We start from the raw sequence: 11731 nt of genomic DNA on the forward strand, positions 1-11731 counted from the left end.
GCGAAGTTTTTTTTTTTTTTTTTTTAGAGATGGGGTTTTGTATCAAACTCCTGAGCTCAAGCCATCCTCCTGCCTCAGCCTCCCAAAGTGCTGAGATTACAGCCATGAGCCACCATCGCACCTGGCCATTACCTGTATTTCAAGCAGAGTAAAGTGATCTGTGAAGGGTTTGAATGCCATAGCAAGGCTCAGACTTTGAAGAAAAATAGGAATGATCCAAAGAAACATGAAAGATCCAAGAAATGAGCACAGAAAAGTGATGGGAAAGAAGGAAGAGGAAAACAACAGTGGCTTCCAAGACCCAGCGGCAGAAGCAACCTGCCACGGCGCCACTTCCAGCTGTGTAAGATTCATGTCCCCAGGGGATATTGTCGATATTTCTGGACATTGCTAAAAGCCACCTGCCCTAGACTACAAGAAGCATTCTGGTTTCAACAAGTCACTCCCAGGCTGGGCTCAATGGCTCACACCTGTAATCCCAGCACTTTGGGAGGCTGAGGCCAGAGTATCACTTGAGGTCAGGAGTTCAAGACCAGCCCGGCCAACATGGTGAAACCTCATCTCTACTAAAAACACAAAAATTAGCAGGGTGTGGTGGTGCATATCTGTAATCCCAGCAACTCGGGAGGCTGGGGCAGGAGAATCGCTTGAACCCAGCAGGCAGAGATTGCAGTGAGTCAAGATCATGCCATTGCAATCCAGTGTAGACAACAGAGTAAGACTTCATCAAAAAAAAAAAAAAAAAAAAAGCAAGTCACTTCCCTGTAATATTTTGGATTTTGTTGTTCACCCCATGTTATACCTATAAGCCGTGTGCCCCAGGACAGACAGCGCTGTGCCACTTTGCAGTTGAGGGGACAGAAAATTGGGTTGCAAGTGAGCCATGTATACCAAGAGATCCTCGTGCTAGGAGATACTTTTTCTTTTGCAAATTCAAAATGTAACTTTGGAAAAGACACCTCAGGTTTAGAAAATTCAGAAAGGACAAGTAAGTCAAAGAAAGAAGGACAACGGCATCATTTAAAAGGAAAACAATGTTATGACAAGTTGAAAGATTTGGGACAACTGGAAAAATAGTGACCATAAAGATCATGATTATTTTCCTATTGAAAAAAATATGGATAATTTTAAAATAGAAGAGAGAATAAGGGAACATTTGCCCTATCATAATTTTTTTTTTTTTTTGAGATACAGTCTCATTCTGTCTCACAGACTGGAGTGCAGTGGTGTAATCTCGGCTCTGCAACCTCCACCTCCCAGATTCTAATGATTCCCCTGCCTCAGCCTCCCAAGTACCTGGGACTACGGGCATGTGCCACCACACCCAGCTAATTTTTGTGTTTTTAGTAGACACAGGGTTTCACCATGTTGGCCAGGTTGATGTCGAACTCCTGACCTCAAGTGATGGCCCACCTCGGACTCCCAAAGTGCTGGGATTACAGGCACGAGTCACTGCACCCGGCCAACCATAAACTTTAAAGTTACTAAAATTAAACCAGGGTGGCACTGGAAAAAGAATGGATGGGAGAATGGAGAAGAAACAAGATTAAGAGGTCAACCCAGATGAGTAAGGTAATTCGGCACATAACAAAAATGGCATTTCTAAATCAGTGGATGGATTATTTAATAAGCACTACTGGGAAAAACGAAAAACATTTGGAAAACAATGACAGTAAAGTTATATCCCTATATCCTACCACAGCCAAATGAATACTAGTTGTATTAAGATAAAAAATTCTTTGAGACAGAGTATCACTGTGTCACCAGGGCTGAATTGGAGTGATACAATCCCAGCTCACTAAAACCTGTGGCTCCTGGGCTCAAGCGACAGCTCCCAACTCAGCCTCCGGAGTAGCTGGGACTACTAGTGCACACCACCACGCCTGGCTCATTTTTTTGTATTTTTTGTAGAGATGGGGTCTCACTGTGTTGCCCAGGCTGGTCTCAAACTCCTGGGCTTAAGTGATCCTCCCACCTTGGCCTCCTAAAGTGCTGGGATTACATGTGTGAGGCACTGTGCCCGGCCTGGATTAAAAAATTTAATGATGGGACTATAGGCTAATAATTGGCAAACTGAACTCATTCATTTTCCCCTCTCTTTCCCCAAACACTGCTAAAATAAGAATAAAGAATGGAGAGGCAAGGGAGATACTCTCCTGTAAACCACAAGGAAACAGAAGAAGGGAAGAGAGATTTCAAAGGAGATGTGGAAGGCACAAAGAAGAGGGAATGGTAACCACAGGGTGTGACAAATTCTGTTCCTATTGTGGGTCTATACCAGGAATGAGCCAGACAACAGGCTTCAGATCCTGAGAGCCACAGGGGACTCTCAGACAGGGCACAGCGCTGTCGTCCTGGGGCACACGGCTTATAGGTATAACATGGGGTGAACAACAAAATCCAAAATATTACAGGGAAGTGACTTGCTTTTTTTTTTTTTTTGATGAAGTCTCACTCTGTTGTCTACGCTGGATTGCAATGGCATGATCTCGACTCACTGCAATCTCTGCCTGCTGGGTTCAAGCAGATATAAAAAAATTTAAAAACTCAAGGCTTGGCACAGTGGCTCACTCCTGTAATCCCAGCACTTGGGGAGGCCAAGTCTAGAGGATCGCTTGAGGCCGGAGTTTAAGACCAGCCTGGGCAAAACAGTGAGACCCATCTCTACAAAATTTAAAAAAAAATTAATTAGCTGGACATGATGGCACACACCTGTGGTTCCAGCTACTTGGCAGGCTGAGGCAGGAGGATCACTTAATTAAGCCCAGGAGTTCAACGTAGCAGTGAGCTATGATCGCACCACTGCACCCCAGCCTAGGTGACAGAGTGAGACCCTGTAACTATAAAAATAATTTTAAATAATAAACACTAAGTTAAAAGTAATACTAAAGAAAGGGACAAAGAGCAAACATAGAAAACTTTGCAACATGTAATAAAGGCTACTATTCTTTCCACTACAATTCTTTAAAAAACATTTTTAATAAAACCTTGATCAATAAACAGACATAAAACATCAATGTGCAATTCACAAAAGGAAAAATCAAACAGCCAGTAAGTATATGAAAACAAAACGTATGTGCTTGCTTACAACCTCAAAAATCCAAGCGAAGACAATAACACAAAACCATTTTAACTGTCAAATTTTGAAAACCAGAGGCCGAGGCAGGAAGATCACTTGAGCCTGGGAGTTCGGGACCAGCCTGGAAAACACAGCAAGATCCTGTCTCTATAAAAATAAAAAATTAGATGGTGTGGTGGTGGATGCCTGTAGTCCCAGCTACTCGGGAGGCTGAGAAGGCAGGATTGCTTCAGCCCAGGAGTTCAAGGCTGTAGTGAGCCATGACCACACCACTGTACTCCAGCCCATGTGACACGGTGAGACCCTGTCTCTAAAACAAAAAATTTCAAAACACAACAGCAATAGCAGACATTGGTGAGGAGGTATAGAAATAAGTCCTCTTTTCATTGCTGCTAGAAGTGAAAATAGGAAAAAGCTTGAAGAAAGGTCTCCAAATTGTGGACCTGAGAATTCCTTTTCTAAGAATTTGTCCAGCCAGGCGTGACTCATGCCTGTAATCCCAGAACTTTGGGAGGCTGAGGCAGGAGGATCACTTGAGGTCAAGAGTTCAAAACCAGCCTGACCAACATGGTGAAACCCCGTCTCTACTAAAAAAATATATATAAAAACTGGCAGGCACCTGTAATTCCAGCTCCTCAGGAGGCTGAGGCAGGAGAATCGCTTGAACCTGGGAGATGGAGTTTGCAGTGAGCTGAGACCACACCACTGCACTCCAGCCTGGGACAGATTATGTCAAAAAACAAAAAAAAAACAGAATTTGTCCTTAAAAAAATACTCACACATGTGCAATATTTTTCAATAGTGAAATCGAAAACAACATGTGGCACACCCATTTGTGGACTATGATGAATTCATTTAAAATGCTGAAGTGGGAGAATATGTAATATTAGGTTGGTGCAAAAGTAATTCCGGTTTTTGCCATTCAATGGCAAAATACTTTTGCACCAACTTAATAAAATAGAAACATTCACAGGATATTAACTGAAAAAATAGTTCATATAGGAATGGATGCTGCAACCCCTTCAGATAATAAAGAAGGGAATACAGAGTAAAGACATACAACATCCATACAAATGCAGACTCTGGGACATTTTAGCCTGAAACTGTTATCAGTGATTATCTCTGGGGTCAGTGGGATTACGAGTGAATTTAATTTTCTTCTATTTGCTTATCTTTAAAAGTTTGACCACAAATCTTTTACTTATGCACTTAAAAGAATATTTTAGGCCCGGGGCAGTGGCTCGTGCCTGAAACACCAGCATTTTGAGAGGCCGAGATGGGAAGATGGGAGGATCGCTTGAGACCAGGAGTTCAAGACCATTCTGTACAATAACATAGTGAGACCCTGTTTCTACCAAAAATTTAGAAATCAGCTGGGCATGGTGTCACGTGTGTGCAGTCCCAGCTATTCTGAAGGCTGAGGCAGGAGGATCACTTGAGCCCAGGAGTTCAAGGCTGCAGTGAACTATGATGGCATCACTGCACTCCAGCCTGGGTGACAGAGCAAGACTCTGCCTCTCAAAAGAAAAAGAAACAAATAAAAGAAAGGAAAGAAAAAAAAGGAAAGGAAAGGAAGAAGGAAGGAAGGGAGAGAAGGAACAGAGGGAGAGAGAGAGAGGGAAATGGAGGGAGGAGGGAGGGAGGGATGGGGGGAAGGAGGACGGAGGAGGGAGGGAGGGAGGAGGGAAGGGGGAGGAGGGAGGGAGGGAGGAAGACGGAGGAGGGAGGGAGGGAGGGAGGGAGAAGGAGGGAGGGAGGGAGGAGAGAGGAGGGAGAGAGGAGGAGGGAGGGAAAGGGGAAGGGAGGGGAGGGAGGAGGGAGAGAGGGGAGGGAAGGAGGGAGGGAAGAGGGAGGGAGGGAAGGAGGGAGGGAGGGAGGGAGGGGAAGAGAGAAAGAAAAAGAGAGAGAGAGAGAAAGAAAGAAACAAAGAAGAAAAGAAGGAGGTAAGGAGAGAGAAAGAGAAGAAAGAGAGAAAAAAAGAAAAGAAAAAGGAAGAAGGGAGGAGGATGTGGGAAGAAGGAAGAGAGGAGAGGGAGAGAGGAAGGGAGGATGGGAGGGAAGAGAGAAAGAAAGAAGAAAAAAGGAAGAAGGGAAGGAAGGAGGGAGGGGGGAGGGGAGGGAGGGAGGGAGGAAGAAGAAGGAAGGAAGGAAGGAAGGAAGAAGAAGAAGGAAGGAAGGAAAGGAAGGAATGAAGGAAGGAAGAAGGAAGGAAGGAAGGAAAAAGCAAAACAAGACAGCAGTTTTCTCCTGGGGAAATCCCTGTTAGGCTGGTAAGTCTTAGAAGCCATCACCCCACAGGAAGATTCATTCCTAAACATTTCTGCAAACGAAGGCTGAGAAGATCTAGCATTGCAGTTTGGTACCACAACTGTTCCCACAACTCTGTCTGCTCTGCCTGGCTGGCCCACCAGACAACTGATGGCAGCCAGCATCTGGCAGGATGGGACAGCCAGGCTGCAAACGCCGGAAACGGAACTGTGACCACAGGGCGAACTGGGCAGCTGCCACTCAGAGCAGAACCTTTGTGGCACCTGGACAGACCTGGCCTAGGAAGTCCCCACAAGACTCAGAAAGGAGCGTGAGGCTAAGCGGAAAAAAAGGGCTGAAGTTAGGGATTTGAGGGGAGCATTACTTCTAGCCTTTCTAGGAAAAAGGACTCAATGCCTCCCTCCAAGAGACACCAGCAGTGACACTGGTCCCAGAATTGGAGGCTCCAGCCCCGGTAAACAGAGGGAATCCAAAGAACATCCTTGCAACGGGTGAAAAAGTAAAGGCATGCATGCACTGGAAGTACAGAAAAAAAGAATGTCAAACTTTAGAACACCCCATACTTTAGGAAAAATATTTTACTCTGTGCAATAGATCAAATTATACTTCCCAGTGACTTGCAAAACAGTATGGGACCTGGGTGCTATTTCTGATTGAGCTTCTACGACTGCTCACAGGGACCCTTGTTCTCTGGTCTCACCTCCCTCTGTCAATAACCTGATCTGGAAATTTCACTCAAATTCATAAGGAGCATCCCTATTTCAAAGGACCCTACAGTGAATTATTTGGTTTCAATGCAAATGATACTCAAGTCTTTTTTAAAATTATTATTATTATTATTAAACTTTATGTTCTAGGGTGCATGTGCACAACGTGCAGGTTTGTACATATGTCTACATGTGCCATGTTGGTGTGCTGCACCCGTTAACTCGTCATTTACGTTAGTTATGTCTCCTAATGCTATCCCTCCGGTGTGTGATGTTCCCCTTCCAGTGTCCAAGTGATCTCGTTGTTCAATTCCCACCTATGAGTAAGAACATGCGGTGTTTGATTTTCTGTTCTTGTGATAGTTTGCTGAGAATGGTGGTTTCCAGCTGCATCCATGTCCCTACAAAGGACATGAACTCATCCTTTTTCATGGCTGCATACTATTCCATGGTATGTATGTGCCACATTTTCTTAATCCAGTCTGTCATTGATGGACATTTGGGTTGGTTCCAAGTCTTTGCTATTGTGAATAGTGCCACAATAAACATGTGTGCACGTGTCTTTATAGCAGCATGATTTATAATCCTTTGGGTATATACCCAGTAATGGGATGGCTGGGTCAAATGGTATTTCTAGTTCTAGATTCCTTCTCAAGTCTTATACATCTGTTCAGATATTCTTAAAGGGCCCCTTTAAGAAACACCTTGATCTTACATTATTTTCTCTTCTGCTAATTCTCCAAATAATTCGAGGGACTGAAAAACGTCACTTATTTAACACACTTCCATTCTTCTCCTAGTACCAACCTCTCCATTAGTGTCTCAACTATTATCTCCCTCTTACACTGCAGCAAAAAAATCACAGAGCAAGGGACAGAAGACCAGGATTCCTTGCAGGGAGAACCACCTTCCAAACAAATGCAAGCTTATTCTTTCCACATTGGTGTCTAGGAGTTATGATAACGGAGGGCCAAATGTACAGCTAGCTCTCCACTGTATAGTTAATCCTCCAATTAAACTTCATTTTTCCTTTGAGACAGTGTCTTGCTCTATTACCCAGGCTGGAGTGCAGTGGTGCGATCATAGCTCACTGCGGCCTCAAACTCCTGGGTTCAAACACTCCTCCTGCCTCAGTCTCCTGAGCAGCTGGAACTATACGCATGCAACACCATGCTTAGCTAATTTTATTTTTTATTTATTTGTTTGTTTATTTATTGTGGAGACAGGGTCTCGCTATGTTGCCCAGACTGGTCTCAAACTTTTGGCCTCAAGTAATCCCTCCACCTCAGCCTCTGGAGTAGCTGTGACTCCAGGCATATGTCAGAATAGCTACTATTAAAAAGTCAAAAGAAAAAAAAAAAAAAAAAAACAGATGTTGGCAAGGATTGGAGAAAAGGAATGTTTATACACTATTGGTGGGAATGTAAATTAGTACAACCTCTATAGAAAACTATATAGAGATTTCTCAAAGAACTGAAAATAGAACTACATTTGATCTAGCAATCCCACTACTGGGTATCTACCAAAAAGAAAAGAAATCATTTTATCAAAAAGAGATCTGCACCCATATGTTTATCCAAGAGCTATTCACAATAGCAAAGATAAAGAATCAACTTAAGTGTCCAACAGTGGAGGACTGGATAAAGAAAATGTGGTATAGACATATGTACACTCTATTAGTTCATTTTCACACTGCTGATAAATACATATCCGAGACTGTACAATTTACAAAAGAAAGAGGTCAGGAGTTCAAGACCAGCCTGGCCAACATGGCAAAACCCCATCTCTACTAAAAATACAAAAATTTCCCAGGCATGGTGACATGCACCTGTAATCCCAGCTACTCGGGAGCCTGAGGCAGGAGAATTGCTTGAACCCAGGAGGCGGAGGTTGCAGTGAGCCAAGCAATGGACTTACAGTTCCACATGGCTAGGGAGGCCTCACAATTATGGCTGTGGGCAAGAAGGAGCAAGTCACATCTTATGTGAATGGCGGCAGGCAGAGAGAGCTTGTTCAGGGAAACTCCCTCTTTTAAAACCAGGACATCTCGTGAGACTTATTCACTATCATGAGAACAGCATGGGAAAGAGTCAATTACCCCCATGATTCAATTACCTCCCACTGGGTCCATCCCACAACATGTGGGAATTCAAGATGAGATCTGGGTGGGGACAGAGCAAACCATATCATATACACATCTACACAATGGAATACTAATTAACCATGAAAAAGAATGCAGCAGCACCAGAGATGGAGCAGGAGCCCATTATCTTTAAGCGAATAAGTCAGAAAACTATTTGGTCTCCAAGCTATGTGCAATATACTATGTTAACAAATACATATATTTTTTAATTTTTACAAGAACACAGAGGTAAATCTGTGGTCAGGCTGGGGTGAGGTGTCCACTGAAGGCAAGGCGGGTGGGCCTTGGGAGCTAAATAATGTGTACACACGGACATAGAGAGTGGGAACATAGACGTTGGAGACTCAGAAAGGTAGGAGGGTGGGAGGGGATGAGAGATGAGAAATTACTTAATGGATACAATGTACACTATTCGGGTGATAGTTACACTAACAGCCCAGACTTCACCACTAGGCACAGCCTGGCCAACATGGTGAAACCCAGACTCTACTAAAAATACAAAAACAAATTAGCCAGGTGTGAGACAGGAGAATCACTTGAACCCAGGAGGCAGAGGTTGCAGCGAGCTGAGATCGCACCATTGCACTCCAGCCTGGGCAACGGATAGAGAGGACACAGCGAGACTCCATCTCATTAAAAAAACAAAGAGTGGACTGTGGTCCTCTAAAAATCAGGCTGTAATACCAGGCAAGCAGAAAGAGAGGGAGGGCCAACATCAAGTCAAGCTGCTGACCAGGGCAGCAAGCAAGGCCTAGACCCCAGCCTATGACCTTGCAAAGGGGTAGAGCAATCCAGTACCATTCAGGCAAGGGTAGTCCCAGGAAATCCAAGCCAGTGAGTCGAGCCTAAAGTGCGGGAGGACTTGGGGAGCTCTATCTGTTGCCCAGGTGCACATGCTCCAGGAGTGGCTCTTATTGGGGAAGCAAGAATGAGGTAACGAGTTTCAGGATGGAATCAGCGAAGTGCCACGCACGGTCCTGAGACCTAGGACGACATAAACAAAGAAATACTCTGCAGACACTTGTACGACAACTTCAGCAATCAGAATTACAGAGGCAGCTGGAAGTGGTGGCTCGTGCCTGTAATCCCAACACTTTGGGAGGCTGAGGCGACCAGATCAATTGAGGTCAGGAGTTCAAGACCAGCCTGGCCAACATGGCGAAACCCCATCTCTACTAAAAATACAAAAATTACCCAGGCATGGTGGCATGCACCTGTAATCATAGCTACTCGGGAGCCTGAGGCAGAAGAATTGCTTGAACCTGGGAGGCGGAGGTTGCAGTGAGCCGAGATCACGCCACTGCACTCTAGCCTGGGCGACAGAGCAAGACTCCATCTCAAAAAAAAATGAATCACAGAGGCAGCCTAACCTAGCAGGTTAAGAGCATGGCTTTTAAAGTCATGAGTCCAACCTCACTAGGCCATAGCTGTGTGACTTTCAGCCAGGTACTTAACTTCTCTGGGGTTAGGTGCCCTCATCCATAAAAATGTTATTGAAAGGATTAAATGAGTTAACCTATGCCAAGTGCTTAGAAAGCAGCACTTATATAACCATTAGCTGTAATTATGCTGCCTCAATCTTTATGCTCTCGTTCAGGTGCCCCCAAGACTTCACCTATTCAATTTAAACACTTGATCTTCTGGGACAAAATGCACACACCCTGAAAAAGCATGGTCTATTTGAGTCCTTGAGTTTCGCATTTATTGTCTTCATCTCAAGGCAGCTCACAAAGCACAAAGAGCCCGGCAGGAAACCGTCCCTGTCGACACTGACATGCTGAGACAGGTGACTTCGGTTGAGAAGGCAGGCAAAAAGGATCCAATGAAATACAACTTATTAGTCATCACGCGCTGAGCACATCACGGCTGGCTGATAAATGCTAAGAGCGTCAATTATGAACTATTCTTACGAGCTGAACATATTCACCACAACACCAAGAAATCTATAGGTTGCAAGCGTTCTCTATGGTTTCAACGACAGAAGACAATATTTTGGGAGAAAATGGTAAACGTAACTGTTTTGCGTGAAGTAGGGCAGCCTATATCGGCGTCCCACCTGGAAGCAAGCTGTTGAACATCTGTCAAGGTGTCAACTCTAACTGCAGAAGCAAAGAACTTCATCAAGCTTTTGTGGAGTTAACTAAAGTTGGTGAGGTGCCTGGAGGGAGGGGACGGAAAATCACAGGTGTAACTAACTGTGACATCGCCAGAGTCACAGGTGCCTTTAATGTGACTATACCCGCAGTGTTTCTGGATAGCTCTGTCTCCTGATTCTCCCGTACCAAGAACAGCACAAAGCGTCATCTCTCTTGGCATCTCCCTGCCACGTCTGTCCTCCTGAGCAGCCCTGTCCTGACGGTCTGTGACTCTAAACAAATCACCCTGGGTCCCAGCTTCCTCCACCACCAAACATAGTGGTTTAGACCAGCGGTCCCCAACATTTTTGGCACCAAGGACCAGTTTCGTGGAAGCAGACAATTTTTCCATGGACGGGGGGCAGGAGGGGATGGTTTTGGGATGATTCAAGCACATTCCATTTATCGTGCACTTTAGTTCTATTATTATTAGATTGTAATACATAATAAATAATTCTACAACTCATCATCATGTAGAATCAGTGGGAGTCCTGAGCTTATTTTTCTGCAACTAGACAGTCCCATCTGGGGGTAATGGGAGACACTGACAGATCATGAGGCATTAGACTCTCATAAGGAGCCCACAACCTAGATCCCGCGCATGTGCTGTTCACAATAGGGTTCCTATGCGAATCTAACACAGCCGCTGATCTGACAGGAGGCAGAGCTCAGGTGGCAATGTGCACGATGGGGAGCGGCTGTAAATACAGATGAAACGTCACTCTCTTGCCCACCTCTCACCTCCTGTTCACTCCCTGGCCCACCTCTCACCTCTGGCTGTATAGCCTGGTTCCTAACAGGCCACGGACCAGTCAACCCCAGTCAAGGGTTGGGGATCCCTTGTTTAGAGTAGATAATTCCTAAGTTCCTTCCCGTTTCTCCAAGCCTCCAATTCTGACTATAAATTCTGACCAGGAGTGAAATAAGCCAGGCACAGAAAGACAAACTTTGCATGTTCCCACCTATTTGTGGGAGCTGAAAATTAAAACAATTGAACTCATGGAGATAGAGAGTAGAAGGATGGTTTCCAGAGGCTGGGAAGGGTAGGGGGGAATGTGGGAGGTGTGGGGATGGTTAATGGGTACAAACAAATAGAAAGAATGAATAAGACCTAGTACTTACTAGCATAACAGGGTAACTACAGTCAAAAATAATTTAATTTTAAATTTAAAAATAACTAAAAGGGTAAAATTGGATTGTTCATAACACAAGGGATAAATGCTTGAGGGGATGGATAGCCCACTGACCCTGACGTCATTATTACATACTGCATGCCTGTATCAAAATATCTCAGGTACCCTATAAATATGCACCCACAAAATCCAAAAAATTTTTTAAATAAATAAATATCCTGGTGGAGTGGGAACACAAAAAGGAGACAAGATGAGAAGTGAGGGGA

The 11731-nt window shown here is 44.5% G+C and overlaps 1 protein-coding gene across 14 annotated transcripts in view; it reads right to left on the reverse strand.

Annotated features, from left to right (window-relative positions):
* CALN1 (calneuron 1) overlaps positions 1–11731 on the reverse strand; it is a 685843-nt gene that overhangs the window by 539563 nt on the left and 134549 nt on the right. The window contains exon 2 of one of the 14 annotated variants that reach the window (XM_017895192.1): positions 8996–9181. The exons of the other annotated variants lie outside the window; for them this stretch is intronic. The gene's annotated coding sequence lies outside the window, so the exon portion shown is untranslated. The remainder of the gene's footprint in view (positions 1–8995; positions 9182–11731) is intronic. 14 annotated transcript variants of the gene reach the window in all.

Source organism: Rhinopithecus bieti, unplaced genomic scaffold (genome assembly GCF_001698545.2).
Source record: "Rhinopithecus bieti isolate Rb0 unplaced genomic scaffold, ASM169854v2 scaffold_23236, whole genome shotgun sequence".
Lineage (NCBI taxonomy): Eukaryota > Metazoa > Chordata > Mammalia > Primates > Cercopithecidae > Rhinopithecus > Rhinopithecus bieti.